General features: G+C 39.4%; 1 protein-coding gene across 1 annotated transcript in view; it reads left to right on the forward strand.

The window, feature by feature from the left end:
- LOC129620857 (leucine-rich melanocyte differentiation-associated protein-like) overlaps positions 1–27,634 on the forward strand; it is a 745,168-nt gene that overhangs the window by 571,757 nt on the left and 145,777 nt on the right. The gene's annotated exons all lie outside the window — the stretch shown is intronic.

Genomic DNA, 27,634 nt, shown 5'->3' on the forward strand with positions numbered 1-27,634 from the left:
AAAGAATACCTAAGTGAATGGAAAGACACTCCGTGTTTATGGATTGTACGACAATGTTATTAAAATGAACGTCTTCCCCTTCTTGATCTTCAGATTCAACACAATCTCTATTAAAAACCCCAGGTAGGTTTTTTGTGGAAATTGACAAGCTGATCTTAAAATTCATATGGAAATGAAAGACATCCAGAATAGAAGACACAGTCTTAAAAAAAGAAGACAAGGTTGGATTCACACTTCACAATTTCAGAGCTTACAGCAAAACTAGTCATGAAGAAAATATGGTACTGGCCTAAGGGTAAGCATGGAGATCAATACAATAGATCTGGGAATCCAGAAGTAAACCTTATATATAAGGTCAATTTATTTTCAACAACAATATCAGAACATTTTAGTGAGGAAAGAATAGTCATTTCAACAAATGGTGCTGGGACAGCACAATATCCACGTCTGAAATAATAAAGTTGGACCTCTTCCTTATACTTCACTGAGAAATTAACTCAAAATAGATTGTAGATCAAAGTGAAAGAATAATATAAAACTATCAGAAGAAAACAGGAATAAGGTCCTCATGATCTTGGGTTAAGTAAACTCTTCCTAGCTATGACTCCAAAAATGCAAGTGACAGAAGAGAAATATAATGATGCACAATATCACTATTAAATGGGAGGATGGTGGAAAAAAAAAAAAGGCAAAACATCCTCCTTCCTTAAGTACTTCTTGTATGATGAATCTTAATTTCTGTAGACCTTTTAAAAATCTATATTAGGCTATATGAAATATTTTAAGCTAATGTTCCCATTTTGATCAGTGAAGTCTCATTTTCTAAAGCTGAGTTTAAGTTTCAAAGATTTATTTTTCTTTCAATTTATTACTCATTGGGTCAGAGTATCCATGTCCACTAGAGAACTTGTGAAGACAGTGGGCACTTAGGTAATGGGGAATTTAGATAAGGCAGTAGTTCCAATGCGAAGAAGGCAATGGCACCCCACTCCAGTACTCTTGCCTGGAAAATCCCATGGACGGAGGAGCCTGGTAGGCTGCAGTCCATGGGGTCCCGAAGAATCGGACACAAATGAGTGACTTCACTTTCACTTTTCACTTTCATACATTGGAGAAGGAAATGGCAACCCACTCCAGAGTTCTTGCCTGGAGAATCCCAGGGACGGGGGAGCCTTTTGGGCTGCTGTCTATGTGGTCGTGTCACAGAGTCGGACACGACTGAAGTGACTTAGCAGCAGCAGCAGTAGTTCCAATAAGGAAGGTAAAGCATACCTGTCTGTCCTCTGTTGTACATTTGATCACTCTTGTAAGAGTATAGTGTTCCTTTATATTTAGTGAAATCCTCCGTTATAGATGTAATCTGAGCCCCAGTGCTAGTTGAGGCCAAGGATGTTTGCCAATTTGTGCACCCCAGCAGAGATGAGAGTTAATTTAGAACCCATGTCTTGAAGACGCAAAAGCCAAATCACAATCTTTTTAACTTTTCTATTGTTAAATTCCTTCAGGGAATTTTAAATTTCTAATTGAGTTAAATTATGAAATTCTATTTTAGTTTTCTCCACCCCTCACCTTTTCTCTTTTGGTGTTCATTGCTGGATATACTTTCAGGGAATCTTCTTGACCTTGCCCAGTTTTACATAAATTATCTTCCTCCAGAACGTGCCAATTCAGTATCATCAGGGTTAGGAACTTCCCCCAAGGCAGTGATTTATTGGCTGTAGAAGCATTGGCTTAAGTAGTGTTTGAATGAACCATTTGGCGTGTTGATGAGCCACAGCACTCAATATGATGGTGGTAGCTTTATCAGTCAAGGTTACAGTTGTCTGGGTGATGCTGCCCTCTGACTCTTTGAGTTGTAGGGATAAAGCATTCAAGGTCATCTTTTATGAGGGTCTGAACTATGCAATGCATGAATTTTCTTCCCCTATAGCTCTTCCCCTATAGCTTCCCCTATAGCTCTATCCCTTTAACTTATATGCAGAGTACATCATGAGAAACGCTGGACTGGAAGAAACACAAACTGGAATCAAGATTGCCGGGAGAAATATCAATAACCTCAGATATGCAGATGACACCACTCTTATGGCAGAAAGTGAAGAGGAACTCAAAAGCCTCTTGATGAAAGTGAAAGTGGAGAGTGAAAAAGTTGGCTTAAAGCTCAACATTCAGAAAACAAAGATCATGGCATCCAGTCCCACCACTTCATGGGAAATAGATGGGGAAACAGTGGAAACAGTGTCAGACTTTATTTTTCTGGGCTCCAAAATCACTGCAGATGGTGACTGCAGCCATGAAATTAAAAGACACTTACTCCTTGGAAGGAAAGTTATGACCAACCTAGATAGCATATTCAAAAGCAGAGACATTACTTTGCCAACAAAGGTCTATCTAGTCAAGGCTAAGGTTTTTCCTGTGGTCATGTATGGATGTGAGAGTTGGACTGTGAAGAAGGCTGAGCGCCGAAGAATTGATGCCTTTGAACTGTGGTGTTGGAGAAGACTCTTGAGAGTCCCTTGGACTGCAAGGAGATCCAACCAGTCCATTCTGAAGGAGATCAGCCCTGGGATTTCTTTGGAAGGAATGATGCTAAAGCTGAAACTCCAGTACTTTGGCCACCTCATGCGAAGCATTGACTCATTGGAAAAGACTCTGATGCTGGGAGGGATTGGGGGCAGGAGGAGAAGGGGACAACAGAGGATGAGATGGCTGGATGGCATCACTGACTCGATGGACGTGAGTCTGAGTGAACTCCAGGAGTTGGTGATGGACAGGGAGGCCTGGCGTGCTGCGATTCATGGGGTGGCAAAGAGTCAGACACTATTGAGCGACTGATCTAATCTGATCTGATCTGATAGCTCTGAAGCTCAGATTTGGTTTTGGTGACAGAAACATAGGCAGCAGCAGTAGAGGCTTTTAAAGCTTTATTGGTACCTAGTGAGTGATCTGTTTCTAGGATGTAGATCTCAGCACACTGCGTGGTGGCTGTTCTTTGCAGGTGCAGCGTCACTCAGTGGGCCTGTATACTGCACAGGTTATCAATATTGTTTTTTCTTCTGATTATATAACAGCGGCCATGCCTGGTTGAGAGATACAATCAGTGGTCTCAGGGTGAGATGATTTTCCCCGAACAGAGCAAAAGTCATAGCTGATGCTGGAACTGAGATGCAAATTCAGTCTGAGGTACAAAGATAGGTCTGGGCTAAGGCTACTTTAAGGAGCACTCCAATCTCTATTCCTGTCCATAAATACCAATATTGAAACTTTGACTTAGGTTGTTTCAATCTAAAAGAAAGACTTGTGGTACTCAGCAAATGCAGCTCAAAGTGTGCACTGGTGTGCTGACTTCAAAAATGCACACTAACCAGCAGGCAACAGAGCCTAAAAACAAGTCAAAAGCAAAAGAAGAAAGTCTCCCAGGTGGTAGAGGTCATCACTCTGACCATCCTGCACAGAGGGCCAATTGTCTTTTGGTTGCTCAGCAAAGGACAGAACCAATCACCCTTTCCCATAATTGGATCCCATGTCAAGACTCATGATGCCACACGTGGATCAAGAGGATACGAAGACATTCATTACACATGAGGCCTTCTGGAGAGAACAGGACAGGCAATCCAGGCTGGCCCATTTGGCTTCAATGAAGGGGCTAGTTTTTATTGTGGTTATCAGTAGTGTCAGAGAGAGGTTCCTGTATGTTCACCAGGGTTTGCATGATTTGAACTTTCCCACTCAGGCCCAGGGAAAAAGGAAACACCTGGGCTTTCTAACCAGCTTGCCTAGTTGTGGATCAAAGGGAAACCAGAGGAATGGGACCTGTAAGGAAATGGACTCACAAGCCATTAACAGTCAAATATCAAAACTAGAGTCAGATACTTTATTACACCATTATAAATAATTCTGTAATAAATATCCTGGTTTACACATCCCCATGGGACTCCGAAGAAATGGGCTTCAAAATCTTGCAGCTATTGCAATCATGATAGAAGATGCTTTAAAACTCTCCTTTGGGGGCAAACTAACTATTTTTACCAGCCACCATGTAAAACAACTCCTAAATGGGAGAGGCCATTTATGGATGTCTGATCAAAGAATCCTCAGATATCAAGTAATGTTGATGGAAAATCCAGGCCTCACTATATCCCCTTGTGAGGTTCTTAACCCAGCCACCCTCCTCCCTACCCCCGAGGGCTCTCTCCCCTTTCACTCTTGTCTAGAAACCTTGGACCACTGGACAAAACCCCGAGAGGGATTGTCAGAAGATCCTCTGACCAATCCTGAGGAAATCTGGTACACTGATGGAAGCAGCTTTGTCTTGGATGGAAAAAGAAGAGCCTGGTATGCAGTAGTCTCCCACCAGGTCAACCAGCTACAGCATGCAGTGCCAGTTCAACAAAGATACAAAACTACAGCTGACCACAGAAAATATCACACACCCTTGGACACTGCTATAAGGACTCTGAGGATTGAGACTAGCAAGAGGGGGAGGCCCAATACCCCTCGCCGCCCCAGTTCAACAGGAAGTAGCCAGAAAGACCTCGACGCCCCTATTCCCAAAGCATTGGGCCTCCCATCTCTTGAGGGGGGAATGTTAGGTAGGTAGAATAGGGAAAAGGAGTCCAAAATGGCGGTGGCGAAAAGACAAGGAAGGTCCGAGGACCAGAGTGAAGACTTCAGGCAGAACAAACAGCACTCCTGGCTAAGCCCAATTTGCATAGGGCAGGCCCAGGTGGAGGAAAAAACATATAAAAGGAGGAGCCAAAGCGCTTTCTCTCGGACTCTCTCTCTCTCTCTCTTTCTCCCTCCCTATGCACTCCTCCACTCTCTTCTCTTCGAGTCTTGGATTCTCCTGCTATCTTATAAATAAAATAGAGCTGTAACACTGAAAAAAAAAAAGAAAAGAAAAGAAATGGGCTTTTAGAAAACTAGGAATCTGGAGAATAGGGTATCATTCAAATACAGTTGGGTACTGACTACTTCCCCACCTGTTCAAGAATCAGAAGAGTGCTATAACTAAAATTTCTCCAACATGGAAGCACATACATCAATTCTCCTTTTGGAATGATTGTGCAGAGTTTGAGAATTAAAATGGCAGTAGCACAGAAAATGGACTTTTCAATACCTTGCATAGACATGTCCCAAGTACTAAATATGCTTGTTACGGGCTCTGAGAAGCAAGAAATCCTATGCTGTGATGTGCTGTATCTGCTCCTGCTCTGTGTGGCCACCTCACTTTTGATAGACTTTTTTAGGACATGGTTATTAAATTGCAAACTAAATAAAATCTTAAAGTTTGAGAGCCTGTGGAGGGTGTGTTTTTGCAATTCCATAGGCCACCTTTGGTTTCCCAGGTGGCTCAGTGATAACAAATCTGCCTGCTAATGCAGGAGACACAAGAGACTTGGGTTTGACCCCTGGATTGGGTAGAACCCCTGGAGAAGGAAATGGCAACCCACTCCAATATTTTTGCCTGGAGAATCCCCATGGACCAAGGAGCCTGGTGGGCTACAGTCCATGGAGTCACAAAGAGTCAGACATACCTGAGTTTCTGACCTTATAGGCCACCTAAATTTAAGTTTACAATGTTTCTGAATATCTCCTTAAGCTAAATTTCTAGAACATAAGTGAAAATATCAAACAGTCTATCTACCAACATTTTTTTTGGAAAACTTTATTAGTTAAATTTTATTACTTGGGGGCAAATTTTACCTTGAATGTACTCCTATCATTTCCACTACTTAAGTGTTTTTATTTGTGTGTGTGTTGAAAATAATGTGTATCAGAAAGCATGACAGACAAGGATCCTTAATACCATCCTCTTTAAGATATCTTGTTTTTAGATAAATAGTTCTTGTGAATACATTTCTGGGTCAGCTAGAAATAGTAATTTCATCAAAGGGGGAAAAAATCAACAAAAACATTAAGCTGAAGTAGTGAAGGAAGTCGGTATTTGCCTCAGATCCAAACACTGTAATGTGGAAATAAAGACTTGGACCTACCACAAGACAGGGGATGTAAGCGTAATACTCCTTTATTAAGTCTGGATCCTCAAAATTTAATCAAGTGGTCTAGGTCTGTAGCACAGATCCTTTCTGGAAGAAAGTATCATCAATTTAGGCTGTTAAGATTTCCACAGGTTGAGAAAAGGAAAATACGAGTCCACAGTCCAAAATTACCAAAGTCTCAAAAACATGTAAGCATAAGGTCACCAAGAAACAGAAAATTCCCAGTGGCATCAGATATTAGAATTATCACAATCTGAATGTAAAATAATGTTGTATAAAATGGTCAAGAAATGAAACAGAAAAAAAAAAAAACCAGTAAGACTAAGATAACCAATTTGAAAATTTTCTACTTAAAATTTTTCATACAAAATACAATTTGTATATTCAATAATCTAATTATATTAAATATATTAGATCATTGAAGGAAATTATTTGAAAACTAATGAGATGATCTTCAAACCACTTCAGCATTCTTGCCTTGCGAACCCCATGAACAGTATGAAAAGGCAAAAAGATAGGACACTGAAAGATGAACTCCCCAGGTCAGTAGGTGCCCAGTATGCTACTGGAGATCAGTGGAGAACAAACTCCAGAAAGAATAAAGAGATTGAGCCAAAGCAACAAAAACACCCAATTGTGGATGTGACTGGTGATGGAAGTAAAGTCCGATGCTGTAAAGAGCAGTATTGCATAGGAACCTGGAATGTTAGGTCCATGAATCAAGGCAAATAGGAAGTGGTCAAACAGGAGATGCCAAGAGTGAACATCGACATTTTAGGAATCAGCGAACTAAAATGGACTGGAATGGGTGCATTTAACTCAGATGACCGTTATATCTACTACTATGGGCAAGAATTCCTTAGAAGAAATGGAGTAGCCATCATAGTCAACAAGAGAGTCCGAAATGCAGTACTTGGATGCAATCTCAAAAACAACAGAATGATCTCTGTTTGTTCCCAAGGCAAACCACTCAATATCACAGTAATCCAAGTCTGTGCCCTGACCAATAATGCTAAAGAAGCTGAAGTTGAAGAAGCTGAAGCTGAAGTTGGTTCTTAGAAGATCTATAAGACCTTCTAAAACTAACAGGGGACTGGAATGCAAGTGTAGGAAGGCAAGAAATACCTGGAGTAATAGGCAAATTTGGCCTTGGAGTACAGAATGAAGCAGGGCAAAGGCTCATAGAGTTTTGCCAAGACAATGCACTGGTCATAGCAAACACCCTCTTCCAAGAACACAAGAGAAGACTCTACACATGGACATCACCAGATGGTTAACACCAAACTCAGATTGATTATATTCTTTGCAGTCAAAGATGGAGAGGCTCTATACAGTCAGCAAAAATAAGACTGGGAGCTAACTGTGGCTCAAATCCTGAACTCCTTATTGCCAAATTCAGACTTAAATTGAAGAAAGTGGGGAAAACCACTAGACCGTTCCAGTATATGACCTAAATCAAATCCCTTATGATTATACAGGGGATGTGACAAATACATTCAAGGGATTAGATCTGATAGACAGAGTACCTGAAGAACTATGGATGAAGGTTCATGGCATTGCACAGGAGGCAGTGATCAAGATCCTCCCCAAGAAAAAGTAATGCAAAAAGGCAAAATGGTTGTCTGAGGAGACCTTACAAATAGCTGTGAAAAGAAGAGAAGCAAAAGGCAAAGGAGAAAAGGAAAGATATACCCATTTGAATGCAGAGTTCCAAAGAATAGCAAGGAGAGATAGAAAGCCTTCCTCAGTGATCAGTGTAAAGAAATAGAGGAGAACAACAGAATGGGAAAGACTAGAGATCTCTTCAAGAAAATTAGAGGTACCAAGGGAATATTTCATGCAAAGATGGGCACAATAAAGGACAGAAATGGTCCTAACAGAAGCAGAAAATATTAAGAGGTGGAAAGAATATACAGAAGAACTGTACAAAAAAGATCTTCCTGACCCAGATAACCATGATGGTGTGATCACTCACCTAGAGCCAGACATCCTGGAATGCAAAGTTAAGTGGGCCTTAGGAAGCATCACTATGAACAAAGCTAGTGGAGGTGATGGAATTCCAGTTGAGCTATTTCAAATCCCAAAAGGTGATGCTGTGAATGTGCCGTGCTCAATATGCCAGCAAATATGGAAAACTCAGCAATGGCCACAGGACTGGAAAAGGTCAGTTTTCACTCCAATCCCAAAGAAAGACAATGCCAAAGAGTGCTCAAGCTACCGCACAATTGCACTCATCTCACACACTAGTAAAGTAACGTTCAAAATTCTCCAAGCCAGGCTTCAACAGTGCGTGAACTGTGAACTTCCAGATGTTCAAGCTGGATTTAGAAAAGGCAGAGGAATCAGAGATCAAATTGCCAATATCCATTGGATCATCGAAAAAGCAAGAGAGTTCCAGAAAAACATCTATTCTGCTTTATTGATTACGCCAAAGCCTTTGTGTGTATCACAACAAACTGTGGAAAATTCTGAAAGAGATGGGATTACCAGACCACCTGACCTGCCTCCTGATAAATCTGTATACAGGTCAGGAAGCAGCAGTTAGAACAGGACATGGAACAACAGACTGGTTCCAAATAGGAAAAGGAGTATGTCAAGGCTGTATATTGTCACCCTGCTTATTTAACTGATATGCAGAGTGCATCATGAGAAATGCTGGGCTGGATGAAGCACAAGCTGTAATCAAGACTGCTGGGAGAAATATCAATAACCTCAGATATGCAGATGACACCACCATTATGGTAGAAAGTGAAGAAGAACTAAAGAGCCTCTTGATGAAAGTGAAAGAGGAGAGTGAAAATGTTGGCTTAAAGCTCAACATCCAGAAAACTAAGATAATGGCATCGGGTCCCATCACTTCATGGCAAATAGATGGGGAAACAGTGGAAACAGTGACAGACTTCATTTTTGGGGGCTCCAAAATCACATTCATGAAGTTAAAAGATGCTTACTCCTTGGAAGAAAAGTTATGACCAACCTAGATAGCATATTCAAAAGCAGAGACATTACTTTGCCAACAAAGGTCCATCTAGTCAAAGCTATGGTTTTTCCAGTAGTCATGTATGGATGTGAGGGTTGGACTATAAAGAAAGCTGAGTGCCGAAGAATTGATGCTTTTGAACTGTGGTGCTGGAGAAGACTCTTGAGAGTCCCTTGGACTGCAAGGCGATCCAACCAGTCCATCCTTTAGGAAATCAGTCCTGAATATTCATTGTAAGGACTGATGCTAAAGCTGAAACTCGAATACTTTGGCCACCTGATGTGAAGTGACTCATTTGAAAAGACCCTGATGCTGGGAAAGATTGAAGGCAGGAGGAGAAGGGGACGACAGAGGATGAGATGGTTGGATGGCATCACCGACTCAAGGGACATGAGTTTGAGTAAAATCCAGGAGTTGGTGATGGACAGGGAGGCCTATCGTGCTGCAGTCCATGGGGGTCACAAAGAGTCAGACACGACTGAGTGACTGAACTGTTACTGATGCTGAATGAGTAGATCTAAAGAAAGCATACAAACACAACACAGAAATATAAGGAGATAGAAAGTCCGAGAGGTTATATGACATGGAGGCTAGAATGAGAAGGGTTTCCATTCATGAAATCAAAGGCAGAGAGAATAGAAAAGAACTCAGAGAGGCATCTTGAAGAGATGAGAATTGAAAATTCTTCAAAATAATGAGACATGAAAACATACAGGAAGCACATGAAAGAGGAAATAGTATAAAGTTTTCAAAGCTGCATCTAAACAAATTATTACAACTACAGAGTACTGAAAACAGAATGTTTTAACCTTAAAAGAATGTTAACCTTAAAAGTAAATAGAAAAAAAAAAATCCCCTACAAAGAAATGACAATTAGAATGAAAGCGGAAGGCAAATTTCTCAGCATCAAAATGGAAGCCAAGAAGCAATGGAGTTATTTTTTCAGAGAACTGATAGAAAAGTAAATGTTAGCCTAGAACTTTATTAGAAGTGAAACTATTTTTCTAGAAAGAGTGCAAAATAAAGAAATATTGACATGGAATGGGAAGAATTGACTACCCGTATAGTCATCTGAAAGAACTTTGAAAGCATGTACCCGAGAAAAAAAATGGAAATAATCCAGGAAGGAATATTTGGAATGATGTTCAATGTGAAAAAAACATCTGTTTTAGAATCAACACGCTAAGATACCCTCATAGCATATAAAGCAAGTGTTTACATAAAAATAAGGAGTAGAAAAACCTGTATAATAATCAAAGATTTCAAAATATTTCTCCCAGTTTGTCATAGGTCAAACAGACAAGCACTAATGAAATAGAAAATACCATTAACAAGCTCGGTATTTTTGTTCTTTTTAAAAATTTTTGTTTTCCTTTTTTTTTGAAGTAAAATTGATTTTCAGTGTTGTGTTAGTTTAAAGTATGCAGGAAAGTGATTCTGTTATGCATATTTTTTTCAGATTCTTTGCCTTTATAGGTTATTGCAAAATATTGTATTTTTAATAATTCCCTATGTTTTACAGTAGTGTTTATATTCTAATCCCAAACTCCTGATTTACCAGCCTGTAATTTATCCCTCTGGTAAACATAAGTTTGTTTTCTATGTCTGTGGGTCTTTTTGTGAATCAGTTTATTTGTATCAATCTTTTTAGATTCCACATATAAGCAATATCATATGATATTTGTCTTTATCTGTCTGCTTTCTTCACTTAGTATGATAATCTCTAGGGCCATCCATGTTGCTGAAAATGGGGCTCATTCTTTTTTATGGGTTAATAATATTTATATATATATATATATACACACACACCACATCATCTTTATCCATTCATCTGTTGATAGACACCTCATACATTTGGATGTTTTTAAAACACCATCAGTTCAGTTCAGTCGCTCAGTCATGTCTGACTCTCTGCGACCCCATGAATTGCAGCACGCCAGGCCTCCCTGTCCATCACCAACTCCTGGAGTTTATTCAAACTCACGTCCATAGAGTCGGTGATGTCATCCAGCCATCTCATCCTCTGTCGTCCCCTTTTCCTCCTGCCCCCAATCCCTCCCAGCGTCAGAGTCTTTTCCAATGAGTCACCTCTTCGTATGAGGTGGCTAAAGTACTGAAGTTTCAGCTTTAGCATCATTCCTTCCAAAGAACACCCAAAACTGATCTCCTTTAGAATGGATTGGTTGGATCTCCTTGCAGTCCAAGGGACTCTCAAGAGTCTTCTCCAACACCACAGTTCAAAAGCATCAATTCTTCTGTGCTCAGCCTTCTTCACAGTCCAATTCTCACATCCGTACATGACCACAGGAAAAACCATAGCCTTGACTAGATGGACCTTTGTGGGCCAAGTAATGTCTCTGCTTTTGAATATGCTATCTAGGTTGGTCATAACTTTTCTTCCAAGGAGTAATTGTCTTTTAATTTCATGGCTGCAGTCACCATCTGCAGTGATTTTGGAGCCCCCCAAAATAAAGTCTGACACTGTTTCCACTGTTTCCCCATCTATTTGCCATGAAGTGATGGGACCAGATGCTGTGATCTGCGTTTTCTGAAAGTTGAGCTTTAAGCCAACTTTTTCACTCTCCTCTTTCATTTTCATCAAGAGGCTTTTGAGTTCCTCTTCACTTTCTGCCATAAGGGTGGTATCATCTGCATATCTGAGGTTATTGATATTTCTCCCAGCAATCTTGATTCCAGCTTGTGCTTCTTCCAGCCCTGCGTTTAGCTCATAAAATAATAGAAATTAAAAACTCCTAATGATAATAAAATGATATAAGTAAAAACATAAAATAGTATTAATGGCATGCATCCATTTGTAATTAAAAAAAAAAAAAACTCTCTTGGAACAAGGAATTGAAGGGAACATCTTAACTAGATAAAGAGTGGCTACAAAAAATAACCAAAAACAGAACAAAACTGCTACTGGTTTGTTCTTAATGATCAACAGTTGCAGCGTTTTTTTTTTAATTACAAGTTTATTCAGTAAAAAGTAAATTGTCCTCCTAACCCAGACAGTATTTAAGAGGCAAAAAACTATCCATATGTGTTTAGGGGTAAGCCATCCCATAAAGCTGTATCAATTTAAACTTTTACCAGCAGAGTGTGAGAGGGTTCATTTCACTTAGTATTACATTTGAAGTATGAGATAGCTGTTTTAAAAAATATTTATCTTCAGCCTTGGGAGGCTGAAAACAGTTTATTGGGTATTTTTATTTCTTGTTGTAAACAGTTGTTTGTATTGTTTGCCCATTTCACTAAGGAGATGTTAATAATTTTCATTTTGATTTGTAAAAAATATTTGCCATGTTAGCGATAGTAACCTCTTGCCTGTCTTGGAAAATAAATCTAAGACATCTGTTTATTTGCAGTTTGGGTTTTTCTTTTTTATGATGTTTTATTATATAGAGACTTTTAAGCTTTTACATGGCCAAATCTGACAACATTTTCCTGTGTTATTTCTGCCTCTGACTTTATGCATATCCCTAGAGACTGGAGAGTCTCCAGTCACTTTCTGTAGTTATTGTACAGTTATTTTTTTGAATATCTGGTTAGGACTGCAGATTTATTTTGTCCCTTTAGCATTTATTAAACAGGTTTTCATTTCCTCACTGATATAAACTATCAACTTTATGATGGTTTAAATTCCTTTATAATAGAATCTTCTTTTTCTTGCTTTCTTTTTTGTACCATTAATCTCTTTCATTTTTTTTACAAGTTCCATGCTTAATTATTGTAGCATTGTTATTTATGAGGCAATGATCATTCTCATCACCCACCCCATTCTTCTTCTTTATCTTTTTTCCTCCATTTTATTGGACACTTAGTGAAAAATTGCAAACATTATGCCTGTTCTTCTATTTCAAAATGATCTCAACTATCCTTTTTTAAATTTATTGGCTAAGTTGAAAGTCACTTCCTAAAGTTGAAAACTAAAAACATAACCAATCCTTTTGATATATTATTTTTAATTTCATTTATCCCATATACTTAGGTAGAGCTAAAGTAGGATTGTAAAGTCAGAAATACATCTATTAGTTTGAAAAAGAGAAAGTAGAAAGGAAATAGTTACACTCTGACATAACCAAAGTTTTTAAAAATTATCCAGTGTTATTTGTCTAACATTATTTCTCCAAAGTATCTCATATACTCTAGCCAGACGAATCTCTTCATTACTGCTTCTTCAGGTCATGCACATTTCAAATACTTCGCTGAGAATATTCCTTTCCAGGGATAGTCTTTCTCTTCTTTTCTGAGTATTAGGAATCATTTCTTTAAAAAAAATTTTAAGGCCAAACTTTAGCTCCTCCAGCATGAAGCTTTCCTTCAATATTCATTGCTTTTGTTATCTGTTCTATACAGTTTAAATATTTTGGAACTTTTTCTAATTATTGAAACAATAAAACAGACTCCCAGAACATTTGATAAAGAATACATATTTTGTTAAGCTTTAACTCCCTATTTTGAGTTGTATATATTCCCTTACAGTATTTTAATATGAATACATAGCTGTAACCTGGTGAACTTACAGTTTTGTAGCTTATTTTAGCATAGACTTAAGCTTTTCTCTGTTGCTTCATTGTATTCATCATTACCATTTTAATGGCCACCCAATATTCTGTAGAGTCACTGTACTATTATTTACTTAATCTTTGCTTTACACTCTGTTCCTTATAACAGAAAACTCTGCAGTAAAATCTTTGTTATGTAGTTTTCCTCTCTTTGGGGAATGATATCTTTAAAATAGGTATCCAGAATTGAAATTAAAGGGAGAAACATACAAGTGTTTTCAGGTGTCAGTATATGTTGTTGGATGACTTTCAGCCATCAATTTTTTGTGTGAGAAGTTCTGGTATCCCAGCAACTTTGATGTCACTGGACATAAATATTTTTCTATAGATTATTTAAGAAAAGAGGAAAAAAGCATGTTAAATATGTCTGTCCCCGATTCTCTTTTGTATTAGTTAGGTTTCTTGAGTTAATTTTTGTCTCCTCAGAGACATTGTAAAGTCCTTGGTGAGAGTAGAGAGAATGATTTTTGTTTATTCTTTATGACCTACATCCTCAAAAAAAAATGTAGTAAATGTAGTTGTCTTCAGTATTTGTTTCTTAATTGAAACTTTAACAAAATTTCTTTTTGTTCCTCAAACTCAGGGTCAATAGTGATAAATGCATGCAAATTTGTCATCTCCAAAATCAAACTGTATGCTAACTTCACCTAGAAACGTTATGCTTATCCTTAGAAGTTCATTGAAATTTCCAGTAAACATGTATTTTGATTTTTTTTCTTTTAGAATTTCAGGTTCATTTATTCTAGCTGTTACTCAATTAACAAGGGGTAAGCTGCCCAAACTCCATCATTTTCAGTGTTTGCCCATAGAAAGATTAGGCAAAACACAGGGCTTTGGTCCTCTAAACCCACGATCATGGATGGGACTCAAGAATGAACCTTGGCTCCACATGAAAGTAAAAGCCATCTATGATAGAGAGGTACCCTGTTGCTGAGAGTTTGTACCTGTACTTCCTCCTCATTTTATCCTTGGTCTAGAACAGTGTTGGAGGTATGATAGATGGTCCATACATACGGATTCATTGAATGGTTGAATGAATGAATCTGTGTGCTTAGGTTGAATTAGCCAATCACTCTACAAATAAATATTGAGCTCCTGTGAAATGCAAAGCCAAGGGTACTCATTACTGTGAAAAAAAAAGATAAAGTTGACAGATCCTATACATAGCAGAGGATGGATCTAATGACCTTGAGGTTCCATCCAGTGCATTTTTCTCCAATTCATGTGCATTCCTTTTGACACATGTCACATCCACAGGCCAAATAAAACTCTTCAAGCTGCATTTATATGATGCATGATGATCCCATCCCACCCCTACCACACATACCCATCTCCCCCAACGGCCTGAAAAAGAGTTGCATGATGTGGATTCTTAGTGCTGGCGACTCGTGGGTTGGGACGAGCAGGGCTCCAGATGGAGCCTTTTGTGGAGGGCTTCCTTTCATCCTTGGCTGTAAGCAGCCTGAGCTGTTATATTATAAATGAGTAATTTACTGCCTCCTCCCCAAGCCCTTCTTTGTAGGCTGTTTCATAGACTTTGTTACCAAAGGTTAGCAGCATGCCTGGTGCCTTTGATTCTTGTGGACACTCTGGACCAGAGACAACAGTTGTTGCCTTGAGCATCTGCACGTTGCCTTTGACACGTCCTGCAAATGGGCACCTGCCAGTCCTCTTCCCCAGATGTCCTGACCATTGATTTTTCACTGCTCGCTCTCGCAGTTATTAGCCAGTGTGAGGCCGGGATGCTTAGCTCTCCACTTTAATTATTCATCCTTATGAAGAAAAATTTCCCTTGGATGCTTCATCCTCCTCCAGCCCCGACCTGAACGCACGTGGACTCCTTCCTTCCCTCTCCAAGTGCCTGGTGTATCGAAGGGCCTTTAACCAGGGCACCCATTCCATTTATGCCTTTAATATGCATTTTGTGTTCTGCCAAGGGGGTCAGAAGGGCACATGGAGAAGCCAGATGGCTTACCTCTTCCCTCAGGAAAGGCATTGCTATTTGGTTGGGCACCTTCCCAGTGCAAAGCAGGGGAAGAGTTTCAGGGAGAGTGGATCCAAATGCCACCGTCATCTGAGGGTGCAGCTCCAGGTTCCTCTCGGGCTATGCTTGTCTGTCCTCTGCCACTTTTAGGAGTTTTCCACCAGAAACAGCATTTTAGGAGATACTGAAAAAAAAAAAAAAAAAAAAGGGTGTGGGGGTGGGGAGGGAGGGCTGGGGAAAAGCAACCTGTTTTATTGATGACCTTTGCTCAGACACAAGTTTCTGTTATTTTTATCTGACTGAAGTAAGAAACCATAATCCATGGAGGAAAAGACAGTGGACAAACTCTGTGAAGCCCTGAGCCCCCCAAGGATGTATTTATTTTTCCCCCATTTCTGGTTTTTAATGTTCCTCCCTGGCTGCCGTTCCCCAACTTCAACTTTTGAAAAGCCAAGCAACTAGCCAGGCCCGGGGAACTTATTTGTATGCAGCACAAATTTCAGAATCTGTTCTCAGCCTGTGCCGAGTGAAAAATGGCCTGCATTTTCTTGATAGCCCATGTGGTTGTAAAGAATAAATGGCTAATGAATTACAGATGAACATTGACGCAAATTAATCTTCCCGCTGTCCCTGGGTTATATGGCAGCCATTTAAAAGTTTAATCAATACACTAAAGTTGAAAACATGCAGGCACTGCAGTTGTTTGGATGTAATAAACATCAGAGGGAACCGGGAGGTTTGCACTCAGTCCATGTATCATAATGACAGCTATTTATGTTTAATGGACTAAATATTTTTTATTGGAAGGGAGCAAATGTCAGCTTAACTTTGTGAGCCCCGCATTCAACTTTCCTTTGAGGTTGGTGAAAGACGGCTGACGTGTCATTGGAAATGAAATGTTAAGGGGGGAAAAGCGCAGCAGAGACAAAGCGAGGAGAAGGCGTCGTTTGGAGACGTGATACAGCGCGAACATTCTGCAGCAATTCATTAAGGAGAACGTAAACTCTGATATTTCTAATGTTGCTGTAAAATGGTTTATAGGAACAACCTTAATGGTTATTAGGGAAAACAAGTGCCCAGATCTGCCAGATACGCCGTTCTGTGCAGGCTTTTGTTTGAAAACTCTTTTACCAGGTCATATTTGCTGGAGATTTATAATTAGTCCTTTTTCTTAATGTGAGAAGTGGGGGAGAAGCATCATGATGGCTCTCAGCCCTTGGATTCCACAGATCTTTCCTTTTGAATGGTGTCCAGTGACTTTAAATAACCATGTGTTCTCTTTTGGAATACTTATATCTTAATTACTTTTCAAGTCGATATTTTGAAGCTCTGCTGTGAATCTGGTAGGGCCATGGAGGCTAAAAGATAGAATGGACTTTGCCAGTAGCCATGCCATCACTCTGGACAGAACAGGCTGAAATAAAAGGAGGGAAATAGCTTTGTCTAAACAAACAAGCATGTGTGTGTGTGTGTGTGTGTGTGTGTGTGTGTGTGTGTGTATACACACACAGTTCAGTTTTGCATTTTCTTTCTTTTTTCTCCCAAAGTAAAATTGACAAAGTATGTTATTCCTGTGGAGCATGGGGTACTGGAAAAAGGCATACACTTTATTAAAATAATTAGAAACATTTTAGACAATGGAGAGCATGTTTTTAATGTCCCTTTTGCATCCAATTGCTAAAAGTCCTCACATTTAATGGAAGAGTTTTGAAGAAAATAGTTATCAAGGTGGAGCTGTGAGATACCTAGCTATCCAGTATTCAACTCTTTAAAATATATATGTATGTGTGTGTATATATATATATATGTACATATATTTTAATGTATAAGAAGATGCCATAAGTATGTATATATGTACAGTCATGTATATACATGACACACATGTACATGTGTGTATATATATACATATATGCCATATGTGTGTATATATACATCATATATATGGCATCTTATGCATTTATATATATATTATATGTATACATGAAAAATTTTAAGGAGAAGAATTTTTATTGTAACTGGGACTAAGATTCAGAGGAAATCAGCACTATGTGACATTAGGTTAGTCAACGAAACTAATGGATTCTCTGGCCCTTCATCTTCCTATCAGCAAAATGGTGAGATGTTTTTCGTTCTGAAGACCAAAGCATCACTCACTGTTCACCATGAGGATGTCCCACCCTGCTGCTTCTCATGCCTCCCTCCCTTGTGGCCTCTGAACTCTGCTTTATTTTTCCTCCTGGTTCTTTTTCTCCTAGGTGATTCATTTATTTGTCTGTTCATTTTGTGTTTCCATTGTGTTACTCTACAGTCCATGGTGTGGGAAAGGAGAGCAGGAATGGGAGGAAGCAGGAACGTGATTTTGGTTTTTTTTTTTCGCTTAGCTTTTAGAATTCCAGGGTTTGGCCCATAGTAGGTTCTTATAACGGAGAAGGCAATGGCACCCCACTCCAGTACTCTTGCCTGGAAAATCCCATGGACGGAGGAGCCTGGTGGGCTGCAGTCCATGGTGTCACTAAGAGTCAGACACGACTGAGCGACTTCACTTTCACTTTTCACTTTCATGCATTGGAGAAGGACATGGCAACCCACTCCAGTGTTCTTGCCTGGAGAATCCCATGGATGGCGGAGCCTGGTGGGCTGCCGTCTATGGGGTCGCACAGAGTCGGACACGACTGAAGTGACTAAGCAGCAGCAGCAGCAGCAGCAGGTTCTTATAAATGGCAGTTAAATGAATCTCAGGCTATCGTTTCTTATTGCCTTTAAAATAATAACTACAGCCATTTTGGGATCATCTATTATGATTTCTGAGCAGTGTTAGTCTTCATGCTCTCAAAACAGCTACTACTCTGCCTGGAATCATTTTACGAGTTGGGACAAGATGAAGAAGGCGGGTCTTTTCCTGTACGGCATTCACTTTTTGTTTGTGGGTAGACAGCTTCCTAAAGGCATCTGCCTAGTCCTCATTGCCCATACCACATCATTGGAAGGCTGGAAAATCTAGTATTTTAGTTTTCAGACTCTTACTGCAGAGGAAGGTATGATAAAAGAGAGTCAATCCATAGTGTCTGCTTCATAAGATAAATCACACTTTTTGTGTCCTTACAAAAGGCTTGGAAGTTTGTTAGATGTCCATTTGTAGAGCAATTTACATCATCTTTATAACCCCCTTGTTACAGAAGAGTATTTATTCGCATTATTTTAGGAAGTGGTAGAGCCGAGATCTGAAGCTACATTTGTCTGAAGTAGAAACTCGAGGCCTTTTCTCTAATGCCCTGTTATTTTAGCTGCCATTTTAATTTCAAAATGAAGGATGGCAGGGCTACCAGTTCACAGTGAACATGCTGTCTTGTGAGTTCACTTAGTACACTGAGTCTCTTTCTTTGACAGTTAAGTAGGTGGCATCTTCTATTCTTTTATATTCAGCCTTTGAACATTTTATACAAAGTGGTTAAGAAGGTGGGCTCTGGCATCTGTCTTGATTCAAATCCTTGCTCCATCACTTACTGCCTAGAACAAACTGCACAACTGCTCTGCTTTAGTTTCTTTACCTTTAAAATGGAAATAATAATAGTATCTACAGCATGCGTTTTTTCAGAGGATGAAGTGCTTAGAACAGTGTCTCGCACTCAATAAATGTGGATTATTATTATCACTGTTATTATCCACGTTCAGTGTCTCTGATTTTGTCTACAAGATCAGATTGACTTTTGAGGGGACAGGATTGTGCTTTATCCCCCTCTTCATTTCCCCAAAATGCTTAACAAGTTTCCAGGCACATTTTTACTGAGTAAAAACTCATTCTAGAACAACACTGCATAAGTTAAAATCCTTATTCCTTTGATTTAACATCTCTTTGCCTCAGCTTCTAAATCCAAAAATGGGGAGACTAACACTATCTACCTCACAGGGACATTGTGAATATTGAATGTGATAATGCACTTAAAGTTTTTTAAGTGTGTAATAAGTAGAGAACACTCAGTGTTAGCTATAATCATTGTAATCATTCATGGATTACTAGTACTCAAAGAGTGAAACTCCATGGGATATAATCTCATCTGTAATGATTCTAAAGGAAATTTCTCTCAGGCAGTTTAAGGTACATGATTATTAAAGAATAACCATATCTTTCTGGTAAAGCCATGTTGAGTCTATCCTGTGATCCAGGATACGTGATACATATGGGAGATACAAAAATATGTAAAACACAGTAGGAAACCCAAGTGGTGATGAACATAAGCAATGTTCACCCTCAAAAATAACTTAATACTTCAAAAGTAAAACTACCCTGGGATATAACTTTTCCATTTATTAAGCTAGCTAAAATAATCAAATAAACCAAACTTTGTGCCACTGAATGGATTGGGTGTATGGCAATATGTTTTGGAAAACCGTTTTGACCCTGTGCATTGAGGCTAGAAAATATTTAGATCCTTTACCTAATAATGCTACATTAGGAATCTGTCCAAAGGAAAGAATCTGAAATACATAAACAAATCATCTTTATACATTAAAATGTTCAGTGTAGTAATGTTTATAACATCAAAGCACAGAAAACAGTCGGTATCATAGGAATGCTAATTATGACATGTCCACAGAGTACAGTGTTATATAGCATTCAGTGTTGCTTAAAATAATTTTAATGTGGCAGGCAAACATTTATTCGATAAAACAAATGAAAAAAGTGTTTATATGAACTCATCAATATTTATGACATAGGGGTAGAAAAAAGACTAGAAGTCAAAACATCAAAATGTTAACTGCATTTTAGTTCTGGGCATTGAAGTTATGCATGAGTTTTATTTATTTTTCTTTGTACTTTATTGTTTAACAATGAGCATATAGATATAACAAAACTTAAAAACAAAGCCCCCTAGAACAGTATGATTTTTATTAAAATAGTTCTAGAAAAAAAGTAGTGCTAATACAAAAAAAGGATTTATATACATTAGGAATTGTATTCAACTGCAACTAATCAGTTCAGTTCAGTTCAGTCGCTCAGTCGTGTCCAACTCTTTGCGACCCCATGAATCGCAGCACACCAGGCCTCCCTGTCCGTCACCAACTCCCGGAGTTCACCCAGACTCACGTCCATCGAGTCAGTGATGCCATCGAGCCATCTCATCCTCTGTCGTCCCCTTCTCCTCCTGCCCCCAATCCCTCCCAGCGTCAGAGTCTTTTCCGATGAGTCAACTCTTCCCATGAGGTGGCCAAAGTACTGGAGTTTCAGCTTTAGCATCATTCCTTCCAAAGAAATCCCAGGGCTGATCTCCTTCAGAATGGACTGGTTGGATCTCCTTGCAGTCCAAGGGACTCTCAAGAGTCTTCTCCAACACCACAGTTCAAAAGCATCAATTCTTCGGTGCTCAGCCTTCTTCACAGTCCAACTCTCACATCCATACATGACCACAGGAAAAACCTTAGCCTTGACTAGACGAACCTTTGTTGGCAAAGTAATGTCTCTGCTTTTGAATATGCTATCTAGGTTGGTCATGACAACTAATAAACACCCTCAAATAGCAGTTGCTTTAATAAGATACTTTCATATAACATGAACCCCAGATGTATACCATCCATGGCTGGAATGGTACCATTCAAGCTTGTTTTATTTTTGTTCAGTGTTCCAATAGACCAGCTCCATCCTCTAGTTTGATTTATGATCACAATATTGTTGCTGTAGCACCAGCCTTTATTTCCATGTTCCAAGTAGCAGAAAGAAAGAAATATCAAAATAAGAAGAATATTGCTCCAAAGCAATGCAATTCTCTTTTAATAGATATGCCAGGTTTCCTCCATAACATCCTGCTTTATCTTATGCCCACCATCAAGGAGCATGTTCCTGTGCTCAACAGCCTAGGGTATCTGTGTGAGATAAAAGAGGAATATGGATGTTGGGTAGCGGATCTTACTTTCTGATTTTATTTTCAACTCTGCCACTTGTCAGCAGGTTGATTTAACTAAGTCTGTTGCCTGGGTGGCACCAAGGAGACTTCAAGGAACCTTTTCAATATTGCACCATAGGCAACCAGTATCATCAATTGTGCTCTGTATACAGGATGAATCCTGTTTGCCACTCTAAGCCCCCAGTTTCTCTTGTGCTTTCATTTCCTCCCCTTTAAATTAGGCATAATGAAATTTTTATTGCCTTTTAGTATTTTTGTAAAATAATATGGTTTTATAATTGTGGAAGTCTTTTTGGAAAGGGTAACTCAGTTATGCAAATGTAATAAGACTAGTAGCTAATAGAAATTGAGTGCTCACTCCATGCTAGTAACTTTGGGGCTTTTTATACACAATATCTCATTTAATCTTAGGAATTATATATTATGAATATCCTCATTTTTCAGGTATAGGTATTGAGACACAAAGAGATTTGAACCCAGGTTGTTTGGCTCCTGAGTCTGTTACACTGGTTTTCAAACTTTAGTGTGCTTAAAGATCACCATATACTTGTTAAAGATACAGGAATCTAGGATCAGAAGTCAGATTCTGCAGCAGGTAGGCTGCCAACTATACTTAGCTGGTCTCAGTTCTACCAACTGTAAAGTCTTGGTTTTCCAGCAGTGTGGCTGTGTACCTCAGAGACACACTGCTTCCAACTCCTGAATTCTGCTCTAGCTTTTCCCTGATCTTCTCTGTCAAGGAGACCACATCTATTTGAGCAGCTATTTGAATAGCATGCCAAGTATCTGGGAAGCTTTGTTATTTCACTTGGGAAACAGAGCACTCACTTATGAGGCTACCCCTTCTACAGTATTTTGGGTACCTTCAGAAGTGACAAGACTTGGACCAATAGGTTTGATTTTGTTGATTGGATTTTCATTATTTTTCAAAGAGAATGTCTGTGAGGTCAGGCATGAGGACTGATGGATCAAGGAAAGATGAGCAGTTAGTTTCCAGGAAGATCAAGAGTATATACCAAGCTTTCTTCTTGGCCCATGAGTGATAGATGTGCGATGAGAAGTTCTGTGTTTGCCATTGGACAGGCTCCTCAGGGCAGAAGACAAGGACAGTGTCATTTAGAGATCTCAAGAGACTCATTCCCATACTGGATTCAGGAAGAATATCAGAGCAACTGAATTTTGGGAGCAGTTTCAGTTCTTTTTAAAACTGTTCTGTCTTGCCATGGATAAAAACCATCAAGTCAAATCATATGTTGTGATATATTTGAGCACTGAGGGCTGTAGGGAGAGGGAATGAAAGCTATGGATAAGGATTTATACGAACTATATTTTAAACCAAATTGGTAGGCTTCAGGGAGAACACAAAGTCCCTTAAGGACTCACAGATTTGAATTCTGTTTAGATCCATTTTATAGGCAATGTGTTAAAAAAAAAATGAGGGAGCAAAAAATGATACTAGTTATCTCATATGATTGTTTAGAGGATCAGGTGATGACATAATCCATGTAAAATGCTCATGACAATGCCTACGTATAGGAAACTCAATAAATTAGCTATGATGGTGATGAGGAGAAGGAGGGCAAGAAATCTCCTATGATTTTCTTCATAAAATGTCTTTCAATTGAGGATTCCCATTGTCAACAGAAGCTGTCTTTATAACTAGAAAATTCATTTTTAAAATACTATCATGAAAAAAAAAATACTATCATGAAATGAAACACAAAACTTTATTGAAATAAGCCCAAAGTCACAGAAACATTGCCCATTGCATACTTGTCTGGTGCATCAGTTCCTTAGGTGATCTTTGGTATAATGGAAGGAGCACTGAATTTGTAATCAAAAGAACTGAAAGCTAACTATAGCTTTTCATTATAATATTTGTGTCTCTTTGAATATATTAGTTACTCTTTCTAAGTCCCACTTTCTTCTTCTGTGGACTAAGGATAATAAAGCCTACCTAGTGGAGAAGGAAATGGCAACCCACGCCAGTGTTCTTGCTTGGAGAATCCCAGGGACTGCAGAGCCTGGTGGGCTGCCGTCTCTGGGGTCACACAGAGTCGGACACGACTGAAGTGACTTTCAGCAGCAGTGGTCATAGCGGAGAAGGCAATGGCACCCCACTCCAGTACTCTTGCCTGGAAAATCCCATGGATGGAGGAGCCTGGTAGGCTGCAGTCGATGGGGTCACAAAGAGTCAGACATGACTGAGTGACTTCATTTTCACTTTTCACTTTCCTGCATTGGAGAATGAAATGGCAACCCACTCCAGTGTTCTTGCCTGGAGAATCCCAGGGACGGGGGAGCCTGGTGGGCTGCCATCTATGGGGTCGCACAGAGCTGGACACGACTGAAGCAACTTAGCACCAGCAGCAGCAGCAGCAGTGATCCTAGAGAATATACAAATTGATGTATTTTAGAGTACTGGATATAGTGTCTTATACATAAGAGGTGATCAAATAAATAATCGATGGTGTGAAGGGCTATGGCAGTTCTCCAGAATGAGATGTGCTTCTGGGGAACAGTCTCCATGTTCGGGAACCTGCCTTGATGCACAAGACAATTCTATAAAAACAAGATTCAGAACTGAGAACTCGCTTTTTAATGTTAGATTAGCTGGCCTAAGGACTTACTGTTCCATGTTTGTGGGCAGAGATTTTGCTATGATGTTCTTGTTAGTGTGAGAAAAAATTTTCCAGTCCACATTATCACCCACACAGTGCGGCTCAGCGAGTCCCAAGTACTTCCTGTCCTTGGGAATCTACCTCGTGTTCTTCCAGTAAGAAGTCTCTGCTCTGTGCTGCAGCTCTCAGGAACTTGGATTGTCTTTAATATCCAAGAATGGATTGCTGGATATCATACCACCTGTGCCTATAGCACATGAGCATGGGTAATTCAGGATGAGAAGATTATGCATATGTGAGTTGAATAACAGGAGTGACAGTGAATATCATATCTCATTCCTGATGGAGGGAAAGCACTCACTCTTTAATAGTGTGTTATCTATGGGTTTTCTTTTTATAGGTTTCCTTTGTGAGGCTGAGGAATTTTTCATTTATTCCTCTATTTCAGAAAGTTTTCATTGAGATGAATAAATGTTGAATTTTGTCATTTTTCCTGCATTTTTAGACATTATTATACATTTCCATAGCAAACACCCTCTTCCAACAACACAAGAGAGGACTCTACACATGGACATTGCCAATTGATTAACACCAAAATCAAACTGATTATATTCTTTGCAGCCAAAGATGGACAAGCTCTATACAGTTAGCAAAAACAAGACCAGGAGCTGACTGTGGCTCAGATCATGAACTCCTTATTGTCAGATTCAGACTTAAATTGAAGAAAGTGGGGAAAACAACTAGACCATTGAGATACGACCTAAATCAAATCCCTTACGCTTATACAATGGAAGTGGAAAATAGATTTAAGGGACTAGATCTGACAGAGTGCCTGAAGAAATATGGACAGAGGTTCATGACGTGGTACAGGAGACAGGGATCAAGACCATCCCCAATAAAAAGAAATTCAAAAAAGCAAAGTGGCTGTCTGAGGAGGCCTTACAAATAGCTGTGAAAAGAAGAGAAGTTAAAACCAAAGGAGGAAAGGAAAGATATACCCATTTGAATGCAGAGTTCCAAAGAATACCAAAGAGAGATAAGAAAGCCTCCCTCATGGATCAATGCAAAGAAATAGAGGAAAACAATAGAACGGGAAAGACTAGAGATCTCTTCAAGAAAATTAGAGATACCAAGGGAACATTTCATGCAAAGATGGGCTCAATAAAAGACAGAAATGGTAGAGACCTCAAGAAGCAGAAGATTTTGAGAAGAGGTGGCAAGAATACACACAAGAACTGTACAAAAAAGATCTTCATGACCCAGATGATCGCAATGGTGTGATCACTCACCTAGAGCCACACATCCTGGAATGTGAAGTCAAGTGGGCCTTAGGAAGCATCACTATGAACAAAGCTAGTGGAAGTGATGGAATTCCAGTTGAGCTATTTCAGATCCCAAAGGTGATGCTGTGAAAGTGCTGTGCTCAATATGCCAGCAAATTTGGAAAACTCAGCAGTGGCCACAGGACTGGAAAAGTCAGTTTTCATTCCAATCCCAAAGAAAGGCAATGCCAAAGAGTGCTCAAACTACCACACAATTGCACTCATCTCACATGCTAGTAAAGTAACACTCAAAATTCTCCAAGCCAGGCTTCAGCAATATGTGAACTGTGAACTTCCAGATGTTCAAGCTGGATTTAGAAAAGGCAGAGGAACCAGAGATCAAAGTGCCAACATCCAGTGGATCATCGAAAAAGCAAGAGTTCCAGAAAAACATCTATTTCTGCTTCATTGACTATGCCAAAGCTTTTGACAATGTGGATCACAACAAACTGTGGAAAATTCTGAAAGAGATGGGAATACCAGACCATTTGACCTGCCTCTTGAGAAACCTGTAGGCAGGTCAGGAAGCAAGTTAGAACTGGACATGGAACAACAGACTGGTTCCAAATAGGAAAAGGAGTACATCAAGGCTGTATATTGTCACCCTGATTATTTAACTTATATGCAGAGTATATCATGAGAAATGCTGGGTTGGATGAAGCACAAGCTGGAATCAAGATTGCAGGGAGAAATATCAGTAACCTCACATATGCTGATGACACCACCTTAATGGCAGGAAGTGAAGAAGAACTAAAGAGCCTCTTGATGAAAGTGAAAGAGGAGAGTGAAAAAGTTGGCTTAAAGCTCAACTTTCAGAAAACTAAGATCATGGCATCGGGTCCCATCACTTAATGGCAAATACATGGGGAAATAGTGGAAACAGTGGCTGACTTCATCTTGTTTGGCTCCAAAATCACCGCAGATGGTGATTGCAGCCATGAAATTAAAAGACACTTTCTCCTTGGAGGGAAAGTTATGACCAACCTAGACAGCATATTCAAAAGCAGAGACATTATTTTGCCAACAAAGGTCTGTCTAATCAAGGCTATGGTTTTTCCAGTGGTCATGTATGGATGTGAGAGTTGGATTATAAAGAAGGCTGAGAACTGAAGAATTGATGCTTTTGAACTGTGGTGTTGGAAAAGACTCTTGAGAGTCCCTTGGACTGCAGGAGATCCATCCAGTCCATCCTAAAGGAGATCAGTCCTGGGTGTTCTTTGGAAGGACTGATGTTGAAGCTGAAACTCCCCACCTGATGTGAAGAGCTGACTCATTTGAAAAGACCCTGGGAAAGAAAGATGCTGAGAAAGATTGAGGCCAGGAGGAGAAGGGGACAACAGAGGATGAGATGGTTAGATGGCATCACTGACTCAATGGACATGAATTTGGGTAAACTCTGGGTGTTGATGATTGACAGGGAGGTCTGGCATGCTGCAGTTCATAGGGTTACAAAGAGTCAGACATGACTGAGCAACTGAACTTAACTGATACTTTTTCAAGCTGTTGATGTAATGAGTTATAGTTATTTTTGAATGTTGAACCAACCTTGTATTTCTAGGATAAGCCATTCATGGTCATGATATATTATATTTTTGGTGTATGTTGATATACACATATTTATTATGGATTTTTGTATGCATGTTGATGAGGAATATTGTTCTCTAGTTTTATTTTCTCACATAATGCTGGACTAATAAAATACATTGGTAAGTATTCCTGTCTCTTCAATTTTCTGGAAAAAATTTGTGTAGATTTGGTATTGTTCTTTTTTAAAGAGAAAGTTGACTCACTTGCTCATTTGTGCATTCATGTATTTGTTCATTTAGCCAACATTATAACTACGATTTAAATTCCAGGACCTGTTATAGATTCTAAGATGAATAAGTAAGCATACCTGATTATCTCCAAGTTCAAGTAAATTAGAATTCAGTCAGTTCAGTTACTCAGTCATGTCCAATTCTTTGTGACCCCATGGACTGCAGCACGCCAGGCCTCCCTGTCCGTCACCAACTCCTGGAGTTTACCCAGATTCATGTCCATTGACTCAGTGATGCCATCCAACCATCTCATCCTCTGTCATCCCCTTCCCCAGCTGCCTTCAATCTTTCCCAGCATCAGAGTCTTTTCAAATGAGTCAGCTCTTCACATCAGGTGGCCAAAGTATGGCACGGCTCATAGTTCCTTGAGTTAAACAAAGCTGCAGTCCATGTGAATAGATTGGTTAGTTTTCTGTGATTGTAGTTTTTGTCTCTCTGCCTTC

Source organism: Bubalus kerabau, chromosome 1 (assembly GCF_029407905.1).
Source record: "Bubalus kerabau isolate K-KA32 ecotype Philippines breed swamp buffalo chromosome 1, PCC_UOA_SB_1v2, whole genome shotgun sequence".
NCBI lineage: Eukaryota > Metazoa > Chordata > Mammalia > Artiodactyla > Bovidae > Bubalus > Bubalus kerabau.